Here is a 19,490-nt window from a genome sequence, read left to right on the forward strand (position 1 = left end):
GAAGCGCTAATGGCAGCTTAAGGTTATTAAAAGTGATTATACGTAATTGGATAGGGAATTGAACAATAGACTTAAAGGCTGACATCTCTGGAGATCGTCTGAAGGACTTCTAAATGGGGATGTTCTCAAAGGGAATGCTGCTACTAATCCAAGAATCCTCTGGGAATTCGCTCAGAACGTCTGGATGTCATGCTATTGTATTCACATTGCCTTGAAAAGAAATTTTAAGGCTGCAAATGGGATGTTAAGGGAAACGAAACTAAGCTGCGTTTATCATGACACTAAGCTGATTTATGATGATATTAAGGAGTAAAAGTAGATGCATCTTGGAGTGTCTCTGATTTATTTGACAGCGAGATAAACAGGCTAATTTTCCCTGGCACTCTTTTGTGCCACTACTGTCTGGGGAAAGCACTTGAGTTTTCTCTACTGAAAAACAACCGACATTTTTCAATTCGTCTCACGTTTCATGGTCTTTTGGTTGGAGAAAATTTTACGATGTAAAAAGATGCTGATATCACGAAGTAAGGAATGCACCAATACACACACACACACACACACACACACACACACACACACACACACACACACACACACACATATATATATATATAATATATATATATATATATATATATATATATATATATATATATATATATATATATATATACAAATTGAGAGAGACATACAGAGAGACAGACAGACAGACAGAGGAGGAGGGTAATTGCCGGTATTGAAACCAAAATGTTAAGGGTTGGTGCCTCTAATTATTCATCTACTTCAGTCACAGAAAGGTTGAGTTGTATCTTGGTGAGATTTTACTTTGCCAAACCGACAAGGATTTTTTTTTATCTTTTTTTATACACTGTTTCAGACCTTCTATATCCTTCCAGAGGTGGATAACTCGAGGTAACATAGATTCACGATTTACTTTTATAGATTTTTTTTTGGATAGCATAAATTATTCTGTTATGGCAAACTTATTGCAAACCCTGAAAGGAAAAAGGAATTTGTCATAGGGAAGGTAAAAATGTGGCGTAGATTATATGCATGATAATTAATTAGAGATAAAAGACCTCAAAAAAGCAATCAACGCTTATCCAAGTCGATGAAGAAAAAAAAACATAGGTTCTCTGTATACATATCCAGTGGAGAGGAACACGCACGCACAAAAAAGAAAGAAACGGGAAAAGCAAGAAAGAGCAAAAAAGGGTGTGGTCCTATCGTGAGACAAATGTGTATGTTCAAGGAAAAAAATCCTTACTAGCATTTTCAACGTGAACTCAGGTTTACAAATTCCAAGACAAAAAAAGGGACTAAGTAACAAAGGCTAGTCGAGGCAGAACTTTTTAAAATGAGAAGAAATTGAAAACAAACATAAAAAGAAGAGAATGATATATTGTAAAACCTCAGCCTGTTTCAAATCATGGCTTCAAAAGAATCTTGTTCAAGGTCCTGGAATAAGAGAAAAACAGATCATCTTTTAAAACTAACTAACCAAAGTACAATAAAAGAAAGCGTGCAATATTTAGTATTTATGCATTGAGTCATATAAGGAAAGATTTTATGTAACAAAAATCAACTGTAAAAAAACTATATCAAAATGAACCAAAGCTATTAACAACACAGTCATGAATCAATAGAAATGACACAACGGAAAAAAAAAGACACAAAAATAAATTTCAAATGAAATAAAAGTTCTTGCATATTTAAATTCAAAAATGGTAAAAGCTCACAAAATTGCCATAAGTACTTTCCATTCATGATCTTGTAAGGTTTTCTGATTAATTCAACAACACAACAGGAAGTTTATGTTCAATAATGTCCAATAGTTTGGTGGTTTGAAGTTCACTCAGGTGTTCCCAATAGCATATCTTTTGCCTTTGCGTTGAACAACTCAGACACTTACTAAGCACGTGAGAAAATTATGCGTTCCCGATGCACATAAACTTTGCAACTCCATACGACTTAACATGCACCAGCAAGTGGAGTATTAACCCAACACAACGTTGATGAAATACACACAAAAGGAAACGCACTATCGCTGAAGAATTTGCGTAACAGGATTCATCAGCCGTCAAGAAACAGAATTCAAATTGCAATCTACAAAGGCCCCACGTCATTAACATTATCTTCAGTGGTTAGGAAGCTCACGTACAGCATTTAAATACAGTACCATGAGTTACAAAATTGAAGTAGCAAACACAATTTTATTTTTTGTAGAGGTGCATAAGTTAATGTGGTTTCATAGACACCAAAGGGTGATCATTGCCTGAGTAGTTATCACTTTCAAAAGAAATAACGGCTAAATAAGCGAGAGAGAGAGAGAGAGAGAGAGAGAGAGAGAGAGAGAGAGAGAGAGAGAGAGAGAGAGAGAGAGAGAGAGAGAGAGAGGCTGTTCGAAATTTAATTGTTTTCAAATCATTCGAATGATCCTGGTAAATAAAATGTAGTGAAAAAAATTAAATTCTTAGTCCTTTTTTCTGTCATATCAACTGAGTTTCCATAAGGAGCACAGCTTTCGTTTACGAAGGAAAGATGCTACGCAAAACTATACCTTGTACTATATAGAACAAGGAAACAATAGCAAACAACTAGACGACTGCCGAGTAACGACCGGCGTCATCTCGATGAGTTTTATTTGTAACAAAAAATGGCTCAGGTCAATCGGTCTTCAGCTTGCCACAGAGTACTAAAATTAGCAGGAGAAAGCTCCATGTTACTAATTCGATTCAATGTATTCTAAACTACTCTAAACTGGCAGCTGCTCCTCTTGTTTATTTGTCGCGAGTCCTTCGTAGACAATCCTTTCTTTTCCTTTGTTAAACTTCTGTTTTTTTTTAACACTATTGTTTACCTGGTTCCTTGATTTTCTAGAATTTCAATCTTTTGATAAATAATTTTCTGGCAAACTTACAGACTGATTAAGAAATATTTTTAAAATATGTTTCTGTGTGTGTGTGTGTCTGTGTGCACGCGAAATATCAATTAAGTTTATGAAAGGGAAAAGGCTTTATGCAAGGATGAGCGGAATTATTCAAATTTCATATTTATTCCCAGGCGAGTAGATAGGTTTATGGTAGATGGAAAGAGAAAGTGTTCATGAATTTGAATTTGAAAAGACGTATAATAATAGAACTTTATGTTTTATTCCTGTATGTTCTTAGAAATTTTTATATCTGTTTCTGCTTTCAAAAATCATATGTTGTTGAGACGTAGCTTTGGTCATTATTATTATTATTATTATTATTATTATTATTATTATTATTATATTATTATTATTATTATTATTATTATTATTAATATTATTATTATTATTATTATTATTATATTATTATTATTATTATTATTATTATATAGTAGCACCATCGCTAGTGAGAACAGTATTACTAATCAAGTATAATAGAATTAATTGGAAAACTATTTTTAGCCTCAGTTAAAAAAGAGTCAATTTCAAGGCCCATTAACCCTAATCACTCGCTTTTGTATTTTGTCATCAACGGTCGAGTGTTTAATCAAGACGACCGGTGTTATTGAAGGTTTCACTGCTTCCCAGTATTTCGTTTTAATTAATTACCCAAAATAAAAATACATAACCTGGAAATGTATTGATACGATATTTACGACCTGGGTTCCAAATGTAATTACATTTCTTAATCAAGCATCATGTATTGAGGGATATTGCCATATATCAAGAATATGAAAATACTGAAAAGTTATTATGATCTCTGTGGGGAGTTTCATAATATGGTTGGATTACCCCCTGACCTCCTCGTTGTGTAAGATGAAAGAAGTGTCGGGGAATGTTTCTGTTCCTTAACTGCCATCTTCAAGAATTCTATGAGATCCTTCGTTTTGCTCCCTTTTCACTACCAGGTTTGTTTCACCTTTTTCTTGTTGTCTTGTAACTGGACTAAACAAGATCAATGTTTTACAAAACCTGTGGTTCTTCTGGTTCATAAAAGGACACTACAATAAAAAAGACAAAGCACAATTGCCATACTCTTTTTTTTCTGTGAACAGGAATCTATAGCTACTAATTTTGAATTCTTTCTATGAATGTATGGTAAATACATTTTTATTAAGTGGTTACATAGATTAAATCACTTTTGAAGTTAATGATATTGCTCATCTTCTGGGAAAAAAATCTGTCAAGTTCGACAGAGGTGGTTGCAGCCGTTTGAAACTGAACGATTAATATTTCCAGGAATCCTTCGTGGCACAAATAGACTGCGCAAAATGAGAAAATTAATTAATTAATTTAATTAATTATTAATTAATTAATTAATTAATTAATTAATTAACAATTAATTAATTAATTAATTAATTAATTAATTAATTAATTAATTAATTAATTAATTAATTAATTAATTAATTAATTAATTAATTAATTAATTAATTAATTAATTAATTAAGAATTAATTAATTAATTAATTAATTAACTAACTAATTAATTAATTAATTAATTAACTAATTAATAATAATCAATTAATTTAATAATTAATTAAGTTTATTTATTTATTTATTTATTTATTTATTTTTTATTTATTTATATATTAACTTTATTATTTTCTTTTTTTATTACTTAATTAATTAATTAATTACTTAATTAATTAATTTTAACTTTATTTTATTTATTTATTTATTTATTTATTAAGTTGTCTACCTGTTTGAATAATGGCATATACTAATCAATTTTTTACCAAGAAAAGTGTCATTACCACATTTCTCTAGTTTGGTCTTGGGGCTAGAGTGTGTGTGTATATGAGAGTAAGAGAGAGAGCGGGGGGTGGGTTGCTCTCGATACCCATATCCTGATTACGTTTTTCCTTTTTAATTAATTTATTTCAACCTCTTAACATTCAAGAGCGTTAGAGAGAGACTGAGGGTTCAACCATATCCCTCCTCTGTTTCTTAAAACGTAATGGGGAGAGAGAGAGAGAGAGAGAGAGAGAGAGAGAGAGAGAGAGAGCGAGCTTTCTCTCAACTTATAGCTTTAACATTTATTTGGTAATTTAATTACTGTATTTTATTAGTCTAAGTGTAATTTCAACCTTGCATAAAATATTCTGATATAAACGAAATGCAAACGAAAGACTTGAAAAGATTAACTTCAAATAAAATCATTAAAATAAAGATGAGTTCCAGGAAAAAAAAATTTATTACTCCCCCTGCCATAAACCAAATATTTTATTCTTACATTTTGAGAGAAGCTAATTTAACCAAAATAGAATATGAAAAATATCTACAATAAAATATAAAATCTTCATTATCTTCCATAGTTACTGAAAGAATAGAGGCTATTAAGATTTGAAGAACTGTAAGGCAGTCAGGGAGACAAACTTTGAGAGGAAAGACTATTCTATGACAATCGTAACAGCATTCTTTATGTCAGTAAATATAGGGAATGAACGGCACATGGGCCATCTAACAATCAATGGGAACGATATCTAGAGATCTCACGATATCTAGTTCTGCACATATTGTTATGTTGGGAAATATTAAATTTTCATCTTTATTCAAGGAAGGATTTTTTTTAATACAGTATTTTTTTCCGAATTATAGAGTATCAAATTTACTTTTAAGTAGACTAACGTTCCATCTCTATATTTTACGAGATACCTTCCCACATATAAAAGTATAGTACATCTTGTGCTGCCGTCAGCTTTTCAAATAATGGTTTGTTATTCTTAACAGAATTCTTCAAACGGAAACACCGGATACTATTCTCAGAGTAACAGAGATCGTTTTAAATATCTCTCTCTCTCTCTTTCTCTCTCTCTCTCTCTCTCCTCTCTCTCTCTCCCCAGCTTGTGTGTTCTCACACATGAAAATCACACACTAAGTGAGCAGCAATATTTTTAAGCTCATCTCTCCCCACAGCTCATGGATACATGTAACCCCCTGCAGGTGATGTAAAACCCCAAACTACTATATTGTTTTTTTCTGCATATGAGAAGAAGCAAAGGCCCTGAAGATAATCTTTTAAATTCAGTTACATATGAGAGGCAGAGGTTGATGCAGACTGAGCAGGGCTTTGTGCCAGCAAGGGACATCGGTCAATGGATGCCTATAACTAATATAAAGTAGTTAAGTTCAATATGAGGAATGATGTAGACTTCCGGACTCGAACCAATCAACCAAAAGAAAAATGGCATAAGAGGAATACATATTTTTAATTTTCATAGCTTAGTCACTACTGTTGTTGGAAACGATGTTTTCTCAAAAAAAATTATTAGGGCCTTAGATTTCGTCCATATTTTTTTTTACTATATGCAGTAATATAGAGAATAAAACAAAACATATTACACATACCTTTACTGCTTATCTGTAAATATTTTGACAATTTTATGGTATATCAAAGAACTCACCTGTGCACTCTGCTTACTTTATCCGAATGATCTAAAAAAATCGACCTTCAAAATGTTTGTTGGAAGATCTATTCGTTAAAAAGTAACGAGGAGAAACAGAAAGATTAAAAAAACTATGGATTTCACGAAGACAAACATTTTGCCCTCGGATCGACAACGAAGTAGCAGTTAGAGAGGTTGGACATCAAAATGAGAGATTAAAGGGCTGATGGAACTATACAGTAGTGGTTCAGACGTGTAAGACAACTGTGAAGAGGAATGCAGATTCATCCAATATGATGAAGGGAGATGTAGAAATAAAATATCGCCCAGACAGAAATCAGAAACTCGACTTCGTCGTTCAAGCATATGATGTATGAAGTAAGTTATATTTCTGATGAGAAGGCTTAAGTTTATTTGCATGGGTACGTAAAGAGGTCATCGCAAAATATCGGAATATTTCTTAAAGCTAGGAAAGAAATGTCCCAATATCATACGGATCTGGGTCGAATCTAAAAGAGAAATAAGAAAGAACATCTTACTCATTAGTTAGTCTTTGCAAGAAATATTTATTTCCATGTTCTAAATAAAAATGCAAAATTAAAACAAGTTGTCTGAAACAATAAAAAACCCGAAGATTAGACTTAGAAGGATCTAAAGAGGAAATGTTAGACTGCATTAATATCATTCATACTTTGTCCACGTCGGCGAAAATGTAGATATTAAGTATAAAGGTTCAAAGACCTCACTGACGATTATCTCAGAAGGCTTTCTACACTATTTGAATTTTAGCCCACCAAAAAATCTGATTATGGGGTTATTCCTTTCTTCCCATATTTTGGTGGATAACGTTAATTTCATGTCATGAAATTCTGGGTTTAATCTGTTCAGAAGGTTTTACATTGTGAATGTTCGAACACAAGCATGCAGACTCACAGACACCTGCAAATATTGCCCTGTTAATCTTCGTCTTCTCTATTTCTTGTTTTACATGTTCACAAATGTTTCATAACTTACTTTAGAAACTCCTGTAGTAGTTCACAAAAGTTCCCCTTAATAATATTTTTTATTATTAACTTCTTTTCCAATCGTATTTTATTTTGTTCTTTATAACTCTCTCTCTGTTACATTTAGGAGTTATTGTCACTAAATAACCTTTGATAGACAAAGTTAACCCAAAGCATGCACAGATGGAGAGACTGAGGTGAAGGATTGACAAATAGTGATCGACGTAGTTGTCCCTTTCATACTCCAGCTGCCTATAAAAAAAGCTTCTATGTATTTTCTTCTTCAGCCTTTGGGTTAAAGAAAAGCAAAGGGTGGAAAATAACTTTGACGGAGCGGTGGTTACTATACCATTGCACTGAAACAGAAGGGGAAATTTTCATTTTCTTTTGAATCTAAGCATATATGTATATGTGTGCGGCTGGGTCCTTTGTGAAACATTTTCATAGTGATTCTTTTACTTAAATTTATCTTTTTGCATTGACTCCATGACAGTAATGAGTTTTAACTCGAGTTTCTAGGACCTAAAAATTCTATTTTAGTATCTTATCAATGATACTCTGGGTAGAGAGAGAGAGAGAGAGAGAGAGAGAGAGAGAGAGAGAGAGAGAGAGAGAGAGAGAGAGAAACTCCTAATATTGGCTTTTAATTTCGAGGCTGGTAGTGAATGGTAATACTTTGCTCTTGCTGGAAAAAGTATATGGTTATTGCGATTTAGCAATGTGCTGCTTAGAATCTATAGCATTCCTGTCTCCACTGGTAGAGTAATGTGGTTTAAAACTCGAAAAATCACCGAGTTCAGTACTGACAACTAAAACAGTTTCAGGTTTATTTTTTTCTATTTATTCCTTAATATTTTTTTCTTTTACTTGAGACATAAAGGTTAATTCGTAATCTTAAAATGTTAAGGAAGAAGTATCTTTACACGGATGAAATGAATTTTGAAGCTCGATACGTTGAATATTAAGCAACAAATTTAGACCAAGAAATGTTTCTTAATTTATGTCTCTATAAAAAAAAACAATGATAGATTTTCAGTCTTTTTTCGAAAATTCACATCTAATTTTACACTAACACCGCCATTCCTCCCCTGTTCACCTTGAAATAGAGTGCTTCCTAATTAATTCGGAACATTTCCCAGGTTTCACGCTAAAAATATCTAGACAATGTAGGAACACTGAACCGTGAGCGTAAAAATAGGTAAAATATGTGACATTATCATAAAATTCAACATTTTAAATTAACTATACTCCATAGAATCCAAGACAAAATTCAATCAGCGATGGATTAATACCAAAAAAACGAAGACGATAAACTTCTTTACAATTAATAATAAGTTATATATAATACTAAGAGCCGAATCGCGATCAAAAAGGAGATTAATTTATGAACGTTTTAAGCAGTTGCTGATTTTATAATTGCAGAGTTCGCTCATAAACTGGTTCTCCTTCACACGCTAAGCAGTGTTTGATTTACTATGACATTTTCAAACGCCACTTCATCCTGTTAACAGGTAAAGGTGAGATATTAACGGGTGAGTGTGGTTTATGACATAGCAGTCATAATCCAATCAGTCTCCGATTCACAATCTTGAGATGAGAAAGTGAATCAGTGCAATGATATACGTTCCTGGGAGCTTTGGTATTGAAATTGGCGTCGACAACTCGCCCCTTCAAGTGATGTGTCTCACCAGTATCATTTTAATGACAATTCCCAAAAGCTCCAGCAATGAAATCTGTAATGCCCATAACGCAGCCTCATGTCGCCTCCAACGGTTATTGGGACGTTCATTCACAGCCGGTGAAAGTTATACGTCTGTTTGGCGTTGCCTTTGAGGCATCTGTGACGGAGTTATGACTCAAGCACTGCTGGGAGATATATCTGCCACACGTTGAGGAGGTCGGTGTCTTCAAGTTTAAAGACGCCTCAGGTACTGAGTAATTATCTAGACGTATCATTGAATCTGTCCCTGCCTATTACTATTACCAAACTCACTCGCTGATTAAAATACTGCTGACATTCATGAAAACTTTCTTCCAGAGAGAAAATTAAATCATGCTCTCTCTCTCTCTCTCTCTCTCTCTCTCTCTCTCACACACACACACACACACACACAACAAAATTTGTAGGGAAATCGAGAGGTTAAGAAATCATCTTAGCCATTAGGAATATATACAGAATGTAACTCGATTTTATGCAAACAAATATTGGAGGAAATGAAAGAAAAAGTCATTTTGAGCAGAAAATGTTCTATAGACATATGCAATTTTAAGGCATCGTGTGTTGGTGAGGTGAATTTTTAAAATAACCGTTATCACATGGCTCTGGGTAGGTGGATGTAGGTGATCACTTTACTTGTTACTCTAAACAGCCTCCCTTTTCCGCCAAGAGCAGGTTCAGTTTGCAAGTGTCAGATTCCTCATTCATTTTGTGAGCAAGAAACTGGAGACGATGCCTTATCGTTCCAGTAATATGGAATATGCAAAGATGATGTTTATTTAGGGTTTTACAACAATTAACTCCACTGTTATATAAAAAAGAAGGAAATCTGTAGATACTGAACAAAAGGAAAAAATGTACTAAGTATCACTGAAACCTCCTCCCCCTCTGCCAATGGTATTCACTAGAATCCGATAAAGGAAAGAAAGGAAAGCGGAGGGATTCTCCCCTCCATCAAACACAGGCCTATTCATTAAACACAGATCGAAGATTTTAAAAAAAGTATTTTAAAAAATCTCTCGTTCTCCATCAAAAGTATTCATCATACACCAGTCGAAAGGAAAAAACACCGCTAAGAAAATGTTTTTCGTACAGCGCTGAAGATCCTGATAAAAGAAAGTCGTTGCGATCGGGCAAACAAAGTCAAATAAAAGGCTAAAAGGTGGGTGTAACAAGGGGGCGATTGGAAGTTACAAACGACTTCCAGCAATGACGGTATTAGTCCCCTACAGGGCTTACACTGGTGAGACTGAAATATGCCGTTTTGTAAGAGATAAATCTCATTGTTTTAAAAGTAAAATCGTCACCAATCTAAAAATGAGCGAAGATACTTACAATCTATCTGAATGCATTTGGAGGCAACAAAAATTAGGGAGTTTTATTTTAGAGGGGAACCACACCATTTTGACGATGATTTATTTGGCACTTCTGAGAAAGACTTTCTACCCCTTGCACGTGTATTGTCAGCAGAAATTCTAATCCTGGATTGGCGAGCGCTCTTCATAGAATAAAATTTCCTTAACTCCGCTTGTCACTCCAGACTGGGCACCCATATGCGAGAAGCAAATTAGTGAATAGAATACTTTTCTCTAAATTCTCTCTTTGGAACTCGTGAACCTCCCAATTACACGGTTTAGTGACTTTGCCTCCTTCCTACTGTATTCGATTTCCTCCGACTCTTCAAATCCTTAGCTTGTTCCTCCTTTCATTGTGTTTCCCCTCTTTTCTTCTTTCCTTAGGGCACCTGGTGCTGTTATGTAGCTTCGAATAAATCATTTCTTGCTCTTAGATGGAAAACAGATTACAAAATCGGTTTGCATTTATAGGACTTTTCGCTCAAGCAGACGGAAAGAAAAGCATCTGAATTATTTTCATAAAGTAAAGGATAATTCCGATAAAATCAAAAATGAATTTTATTAAATCTTCAAGGTAATTAAAACATTAACTCTCTGTGTATATTTATTACCTTGGTAAATTCTATAAGGACATTTGGTGCATTGTGGCCTTTGGGTGTTATTTTACTTTTATTTTTTTTTTTTTTTTTACTTTTTGAGTAAGTTTATTTGTTTTAATTTTTCGTATTGAAAGATGACAAAGGAACAAGATTTATTGATAGGGCATTGTAGAAGAGTTTGGAAAAAATTAGTATGCAAGTTAAAACATCGATCATTTCAAAGGCGCGCTCGCAAAAAATAATAATTTTTAAGAAATGTTTGAAAAAGAAGTTCTGATTTGCAATTCATCACTTTCCAATTCATTATGAAAAAATTGTCATCTGAAATACAATCATTCATCATAAATTAAAACTTACCATTATGAAGATGCAAAAAAATGTATTTTCAAGAACGGAACGTTAGAAAAGTGCTATACCTTCACTTTCCGGCTATGTGACAAATAGGCCCATAAAAGATTTCAAGCTAAAAGTGTACCTTTGTAGGAAAAAGAATACACACATTGAGAGTTTTGTCCAAAAAAGGTGGTAATTTCCATTAACTTGATCAAAATAGCAACTTTGTAAAGAAAATAATACTCTTGCTGACACAAGAAAGACATAGATAGGGTATCCCTTTTCGTTCACAGCCAAAGTTGGAAATTTCATCACCTATTTTACCCTTTTCCCTTCACCCTGCATTGCATGATATTTCTCCGACCCACCGATGGTCATCTTGCAATTAAAAGAAAATTATAATTCAAATGTGTTCTGTCACCACGGGTCACAGGCTTTCTTGTATCAAAAGATAAAGGCTGAAGAGACAAAGAATCCGCTATTTTTACTTTTATTTTAAACAACCGGGTTCTTAAGTCATGACCATAAGAAGTTAAAGTGATAGAAAACGGGATTACCAGTGATGGAAAACGGGATTACCAGCTCAGACAAGAAATTCAATTATTAAGTCAAAAGGAGTACGAAACTTGATATAATAACTTTTTCTAACGGGTGGAAGAAACAGGAAACCGGAAAAGAAAGAAAGAAAGAAAGGTTGAGCTTAACCAAGAAAGAAGCGATGGGTATTTGAATTACAAAGCAGAAGAAAGAAGAGAATTCTAAAACTTTCCAGATGGCGGAGAAATTCACTCAAGCTCTTTTTTTTCCAATTGTCATGATAATATCAAGAGTTTATTGATTTCATTCACGTTTAATCGTCACTGATGTTTAACAGTTTCTTTGCGTTTATTGCATTATTTCTACATCAAGGCACTTTTCTTAAAGCAACAGTAATACTTGGGAGAGAGAGAGAGAGAGAGAGAGAGAGAGAGAGAGAGAGAGAGAGCATCAATAACTTCGACAAAATGATGAAGATCTTATAAACAAATTTGTGGACGTAAATTCAGTCACTCACCTGGAAGAGAAGATCCGGGGGATACATCAGAAAAATGACAGGTCTAAAGACGATCATTTTCCTTGTGACCTCAATTGTTTCGAAAACTGTTACAAGTAAATCAAAGAACGACGTAAATTTCCAAGTGTGATGACATTACAGTTAGAGGCGCAAATGTTTTCCTGTACAAGTACTGCAGATGTAAACTTTTGTTATTTTTTCTATCGTTGATAATTTAAAGTAACCTGTTTATTGATGATTGAAATGTATTAGATTTCACAAAACTGGTAACATCGAAGATACCTCATTCTTTTTTAAAATGATACTGGAATTGTGGATATGTTTACTATATGTTTTATGTATGAAAATCATCTTTAGCATTGCCTGTATTAAACAGCATGGACACCAGGTTCAACAAGGAAATAATGACATTCAAATTGAAAAATTTATGAATTTAAAGTGCTTTTATTTACAGATATTGCAGTTTGGCCAATACGCGTGTATCTTTTTAACTGATTTAGTTAGTGTTCTCCAACACCAAAGGAAAATGCCTGGGCAGATCAAATTAATGTACGGAAAGAGTGTTACTCTATTTTATAGTGGAATTGATAAAAATTAAAATTAAAGAATTTTTAAATTGAAATCCCCTGCTCTCAAAAATTTGTCAATCCGATTCCAGAGGTTAATGATTCTGCACTTTTATTCCTCCGTTTATTCAAATGAGCAGAAGAAAAATTGTTTTAACCCGTTAGCATCCTCAACGAAGATAAGGAATTGAGATTCATGATGTGTTGTTAAGTTCTTTTACTTATCGAGCTAAGGAAGACTAATATGTCTGAGCATAGAATAAAGGCTATTACTACTGATAGAAAACGTAGTTAATAAACGAGTGGCAAATTTCTATCTTCATACTGGGAAATCAGTATGAGAGCTAAAAAAAATACGTCTTACAGTTCTTTACAAATGTGTGTTTGTATAACACTAATTTTTTTTTCTCATATTCCACCGTGTTTCATGACCATGGCATTCTGCATTACCAATAATCATAGTTGGACAGGTAAATGCTTATTCAGTTCACATTGCATTTTCACTGTTCTACCTCACATCGCCAACAAAACCGCCATAAAAGTCATTCGCTAGTTACGTCTATTAGACCATTGGTTCCCAAACCTAACTAAACCAAGGACTCACAGTTATGATGCGTCCCAGCCTATGACCCAATCAATCAAAAGGTATCATTATCATACCCAGATACCCAGATACAACGTAGTACATGTAATATTTGCATATTCCTGCACAAATATATCGGTCTAATATATGATTTTTTGCATTCTAAAGCTGCTAAGCCATTGTAATGATAACAACACTTTGACCTATTTTCTTTTTCCATTTTTTTATCTTCAATATTTTTCCCCTGTTGCTTGCTGAAACATGTCAATATACTACTCCGTACGATGACAGATATGCTGCATATATATATATATATATATATATATATATATATATATATATATAATATATATATATATATATATATATAAATATATATATATATATATATATATATATATATATATATATATATATATATATATATATATATATATATAATTTGTGTATATATATGTATATATGTTTGTGTGTGTGTTTTTCCTCTTTTATTCAAGTCTTTCCCATCTGTTCTGAATCTTTGTTTCGTTTTTTTGTCTTTATTTTCATCTCTTATTGTTACGAATATGTTGTTTAAGCAAACATCAATATTCGCTGTGTTCAGCTAATCCATCAAAGGATTTGATGTTTCTAAAATATTCAAATGCTCAGGCCAAGGCCAGCAGAATTTTAAAATTCTGTTGGCCTTGGCTCATGCTTTCTCTTTCACCGGTTGGCAACAGTGTTACGTGACTTTTTTTTTTCTCTAACATAAACTAATTTTCGTTTTTGTATCAGTCAATATAGTCGTGTATAGCGCTTGATATTTCATTGTAATTTTTCGTATGTGTTTTTTTTTTACAGTTTCCTTAAAGTCGAAAAGGGGTGATGAATCTGATACAGAAGCAAGAACAGGAATGAATGCTACCAGATAAATGAAAATGAAGTCCTTTTCGAAAATTTCAGGGGGCTTCATGATCTTCAAAAAGGGTTTTTCGTGTAGTCCAAATCATGATTTTGTACGTCCCTTTAGTTTTATCATTATTATTATTATTATTATTATTATTATTATTATTATTATTATTATTATTATTATTATTATGAGCATTTGTTTCAAAGACAGAATTGCCTTTCCTAATTTAGAAGAAATCGCTGCTATAACCACATAACCTTGTGATATAAGGATCGAGGTTGGAAATATGACACAAACCCCAAAAAAACATCATTGGTCGTGATAATACCAGTCTTAGCAATGCCTAACATTAGATCCACATATTTTGATTCATACAAGTCATTTGATGCATCTGGGTCTGTAGGGAATTTTACGTGTAAGGTGAGTGGACATCTTCCATTAGATTTCGTTGACGGATATCTTTAGGTGCTACTATAATATGATATCTACCATTCATTTTCGTAAACATTTGCTGCAATAAAATGTTTTGTAACTTATACAGAAAGAAAAGATTTCATCTTAACTTAGTTTGCTCAACTAAATCTTTCTGGAATGATTTTGTCTGAAATTAACTTTCTATATAGTTTCAGGAAGTAATTGCCAAGGGTCATTAGTGTTTTAAATAAATACCCTACTTTGGACAAAACAGTTTTGTTATGCAGTTTGATGGAGTAATTGCCATAGGTCTTGAGTGAGTTGTTTTGATAATACAAAGTAGTTAGAATACCCCACTTTTGACTAAATAGTTTTGTATATAGTTTAAGGAAGTAATTTCCATAGGCCTTAATTGGGATGTTTCGTAGATAGCATCGTAATTTTTGGTAGGTCGCAAATAGCTCGGTAGATATCATACTATAATACCACTGATCTTACTGCAAATTTTGTCTTAGTCTGCTGGGATCGAAAGCTAGAATGGATTAAAAAAGATAAATTCTTTGATCCACATCCAAATCTGGATCTACTTTTAATAGAATCAATTCTTCCCTTAAAACATTATCTGAAAACTATCAATGACTTCTTGAGATATCTCTTGTTCATACACATTGGAAACCAAACCGCCGAAGCAACTTTAAAGTTACAAACACACACATACACACGCACACACACAAACAACACACACACATATACTATATACATATATATATATATATATATATATATATATATATATATATATATATATATATATATAGTATATATATATATATATATATGTATGTATAAATTATTAACCGATAATAGAATTGATGCAGTCTCCATAACAAAAAAAAAAAACCTGTGCGCGCGAAAGGTATTTCAGGTAGGAGGCGGCATGAATTATATCTCTTGCGGTGTCGGGGTGGTTTAAGGCTTCACTGCCAGTCCTGGGATTGGGAAGTCGCTTGGTTCGCGCCTGTCGATGGCCAATTCTATTATTTCGCTTAATAAAGTCCCCTCGGTTAAGCATATATGAAAATATATTAATCCGAGGTAGAGCGAATTAGATATTAAAGGACATATGTAGTTCGATATATGTATGTATATAGTATTAATATATAATATATATATATATATATATATAATATATATATATATATATATATATATATATATATATATGTGTGTGTGTGTGGTGTGTGTGTGTTTCAAGATGTAGGTCGACAGCAAGATATAACCTGATTATTTTCGTGCTGCTGGTGATTAATAAAGTGTTCTGAATCGTAAACGGAACAAAATACTTTGAAATTCTTGGAAAAATTACAGGATTAATATGACATTCTGAAGAATTTCGCTCAAAATCATTAAATATTTTGCGAAATATCTTGAAAACAACCAATAAAATTACGCCTAGAGAAATACATAATTTCAAGATGGACATGTTATGGGTTATATTTCGTTTGTGCTAAATTACACTGTAATAACCTAGGACATATTTTTTCGACAAACATTTAATAGGCAGTTTGTAAAAGACAGAGAGAGAGAGAGAGAGAGAGAGAGAGAGACTGAAGCTGTGGTTTTTTAAGGAGCGTGAAATAAAAGGATATCGTCATTTATTTTCTCTGATCTCCCGTAAATGACAATTGAATTGACAGCTGCGGACAGAATTCCCATTATTCCCATCCCGTTTCTAAACTCACTCACTCAATCGGGTGGCTCTCGGGATTAAAAAATAAAAGAAACTAAAATATAAATAGAGGGTGCGCAAATCAAGTGTTTGTTATGAGACAGTTATGAGAATAGTTTGAAAATAATGAGACGGAAGCTGTAAGTAAGTTACACAAACTTTGGGAAAGTCTATGACAGATATGAAGTGTGAAGTTTGTAGGAATAAGTGGGATAGAAGATGAGTTGGTGACAGTAAATAAAATAGTTTGCAATAAAATAAAATAAAAGTTTCTTTTAATATATAGCCACGTCAGTGGTTGGTATAGTGCAAAGAGTATCTTATGTCTATGTAACTGTTCAATATCTCCCTGGACTGAGGAATGTAAGAAGTCAGAGAAAGGACATCAGATTTAGATGAAAAATTATGGGATAAGAAACCAAGCGGTGTGATACATTGGTATAACAAAAGGAAACCATGAAACTATCAAAAACATTCTTACCAGATTTGCAAGTTTCGTTAATCAGGGTAAAAGGAAACCATAAAAATGAGGCAAAAAAGTTAATTTGGAAAAAGGAAGCAGTTGATTCATATATGGATTTGAGAGTAAATACAAAGGATAATGATATTGTTCGAGGAAATTCGATTTACAATCTATGGATAACAAAGAAGGTAGCAGAGCGTACTCCAGGAACTGGGTAGCAATTTTGTGTCCATCAAAGTCAGGATGGAAATGTATGCAAGAATTTTTCTTGGATTGGATATGTAGCAGAGAGAAAACTGGGAGAATAACATAATGGATGAGAGTCTACCTAATGGTTTCATCTTATACGAATTCTTGGGAGAAAGCACGAAAAAAGAACCTACAAAGTGTTGCACTGAAGAAAACATAAATATCTCATCATGCTAGTGTAACCAATATTAATAAATTAGAACCTAACTTGTTCATTAAAAATATGAATGCAAAACAAAGAAGAAGAAAAGTTTTCAAGGGAAGTATTCCTAATTCATAAAGGTTAACGTAATGACGGATAAAATACAGAGGTACTCCCCCTTATACATCTCGCTCCACTACTCGTGAGATATCTATACTCATCCTGATTCTTCTGAACATCCTGCCTGCCTGCCTCGCTTCTTTCTAGGTATACCTGTGTCCATCAGTCACCTCAGAGAAGAGAGGGATTAACTGCCGCCATGTTGCAACCAGAGTACATGCTAGCCGCCAACCAGAGTACATGACTGACATACCCACCACCAAGCAAGATGCCCCGGAAATAACTATGAGGTCATAAAAGCGGGCACAGATGGAGGAATGGCCTTAGACCTACGCCCACCACCAGAGAAGTCACACTCTCACCTAAGATAACTCCCCCCGCCCCGCCCCTTCCCTCCCTCTGCCTTTGAGGCTGCTTCGCAACGAGTTTATTTATCAGTGCTTGTCCGTTCTCCTAACGGCGGCATTGAGGAGGTCGGATCCAGTTTCGACTATGGTACTGTAAAGAAGCAAGGTTTAGTGCTGTCAGCTGTTCTTTTATTTCTTATATTGTTTTCTGTATTTCATTACTATGTTCAATTTATGTTATTCCACTTTGTTGAGTTAGCAACAAAATAGTGTTCATCCCCATCGTTAAATGTTGATCCTTCACCATTGTTACTTTATGTGCTGTGGAGGCCCCTTTGTGCTTGCACTCACTGTCCCTTTTGTGTTTGAGATAATCCATTGTGATTAGCATTCGCTAATATAACTTATTTGGGAAGTAACATAAATATGGGCAATCGTGTATCAATTCCTTTTGTTAAATACCATAACTTTCCTTTAAAAGGCCATTGACCTTTTAAGTGATCTATAACGTAAGAGCAATAATAATTAGATCGGGAGTTCGATCTTAGCTTCATCTCAACCAGATCCCTGATCAAATGTGTCGCTTTTTTGTTTATAGAATCACCGCTCGTTACAGATAGCTGTGTCATCGTATACCGGTGGATTCTCACGCTGTGTACTCTGGGACACCCATTTTTCTCAAATAATTTCTACGTGTGTGGTCAAGTCCGGCCATGTATTCACTGATCTACAATCAACCCTAAATAGCGACAGGGTCAGGAAGTTCATGCAATTTATTCTTGGGAGAGACAGAGTAACCAATCGGTGGTGGGTAGACCTCAGCTCCCCGGGTGCCTGGCTTAATCTCTCAAAAGAAAGACAAACTAAACCGTAGATCAAAAGCCTATACATAAAATATTAATTCATCAAAGTATATTCTAATATTGGATGTTATAACCAACTAAACGATATTAATAATATATTAAATGAAATTGTTTAAAATACCTCCAGTAAATGCATATTATGGATGATTGATTTCGAGAAGTAGTAATACCAATTTATGTTGCAGTTAGTAAATACGATTGAAATCCTATCTCGTGTGTAAGCTTCAAGAGACCCGAATGGTTAGTTTCTTGTCGTAGCAGTACTAACAACTAATTAGAGGACTGATAAGTATTCACGATTTTTCTCTTTTAACAAGTTATTTATAATCACAGTACATAATTCTTAATTTAGGCGAGTAATGAATTAATGACCCGACGTTTTAATGTCATTCCAAATTTCTTTATCTGAATTATCTGAATTATTAATGTGATAGCATCCGCTATCACATTAATAATTCAGAATGTCCTTAAGAGTTTTAAAGAACGAATTAAATCGGCACTATGCCCCAAATTTGAAAAGAAAATTTGCTTGTTGCAAAATTATTAAAAGGAAAACTGAAAATATTCACAAATCATAGAAAAAAGTTCTGATCCCTGAATTAAAGAAAAGTCTCTGTCTTAAAGCAATATAAATAAATATATAAAATAAATAAATAAATAAATAAATAAAAAATAAATAAATAAATAAATAAAATAAATAAATA

The sequence above is a fragment of the Macrobrachium nipponense genome, chromosome 36 (assembly GCF_015104395.2).
Source record: "Macrobrachium nipponense isolate FS-2020 chromosome 36, ASM1510439v2, whole genome shotgun sequence".
Taxonomy (NCBI): Eukaryota; Metazoa; Arthropoda; class Malacostraca; order Decapoda; family Palaemonidae; genus Macrobrachium; species Macrobrachium nipponense.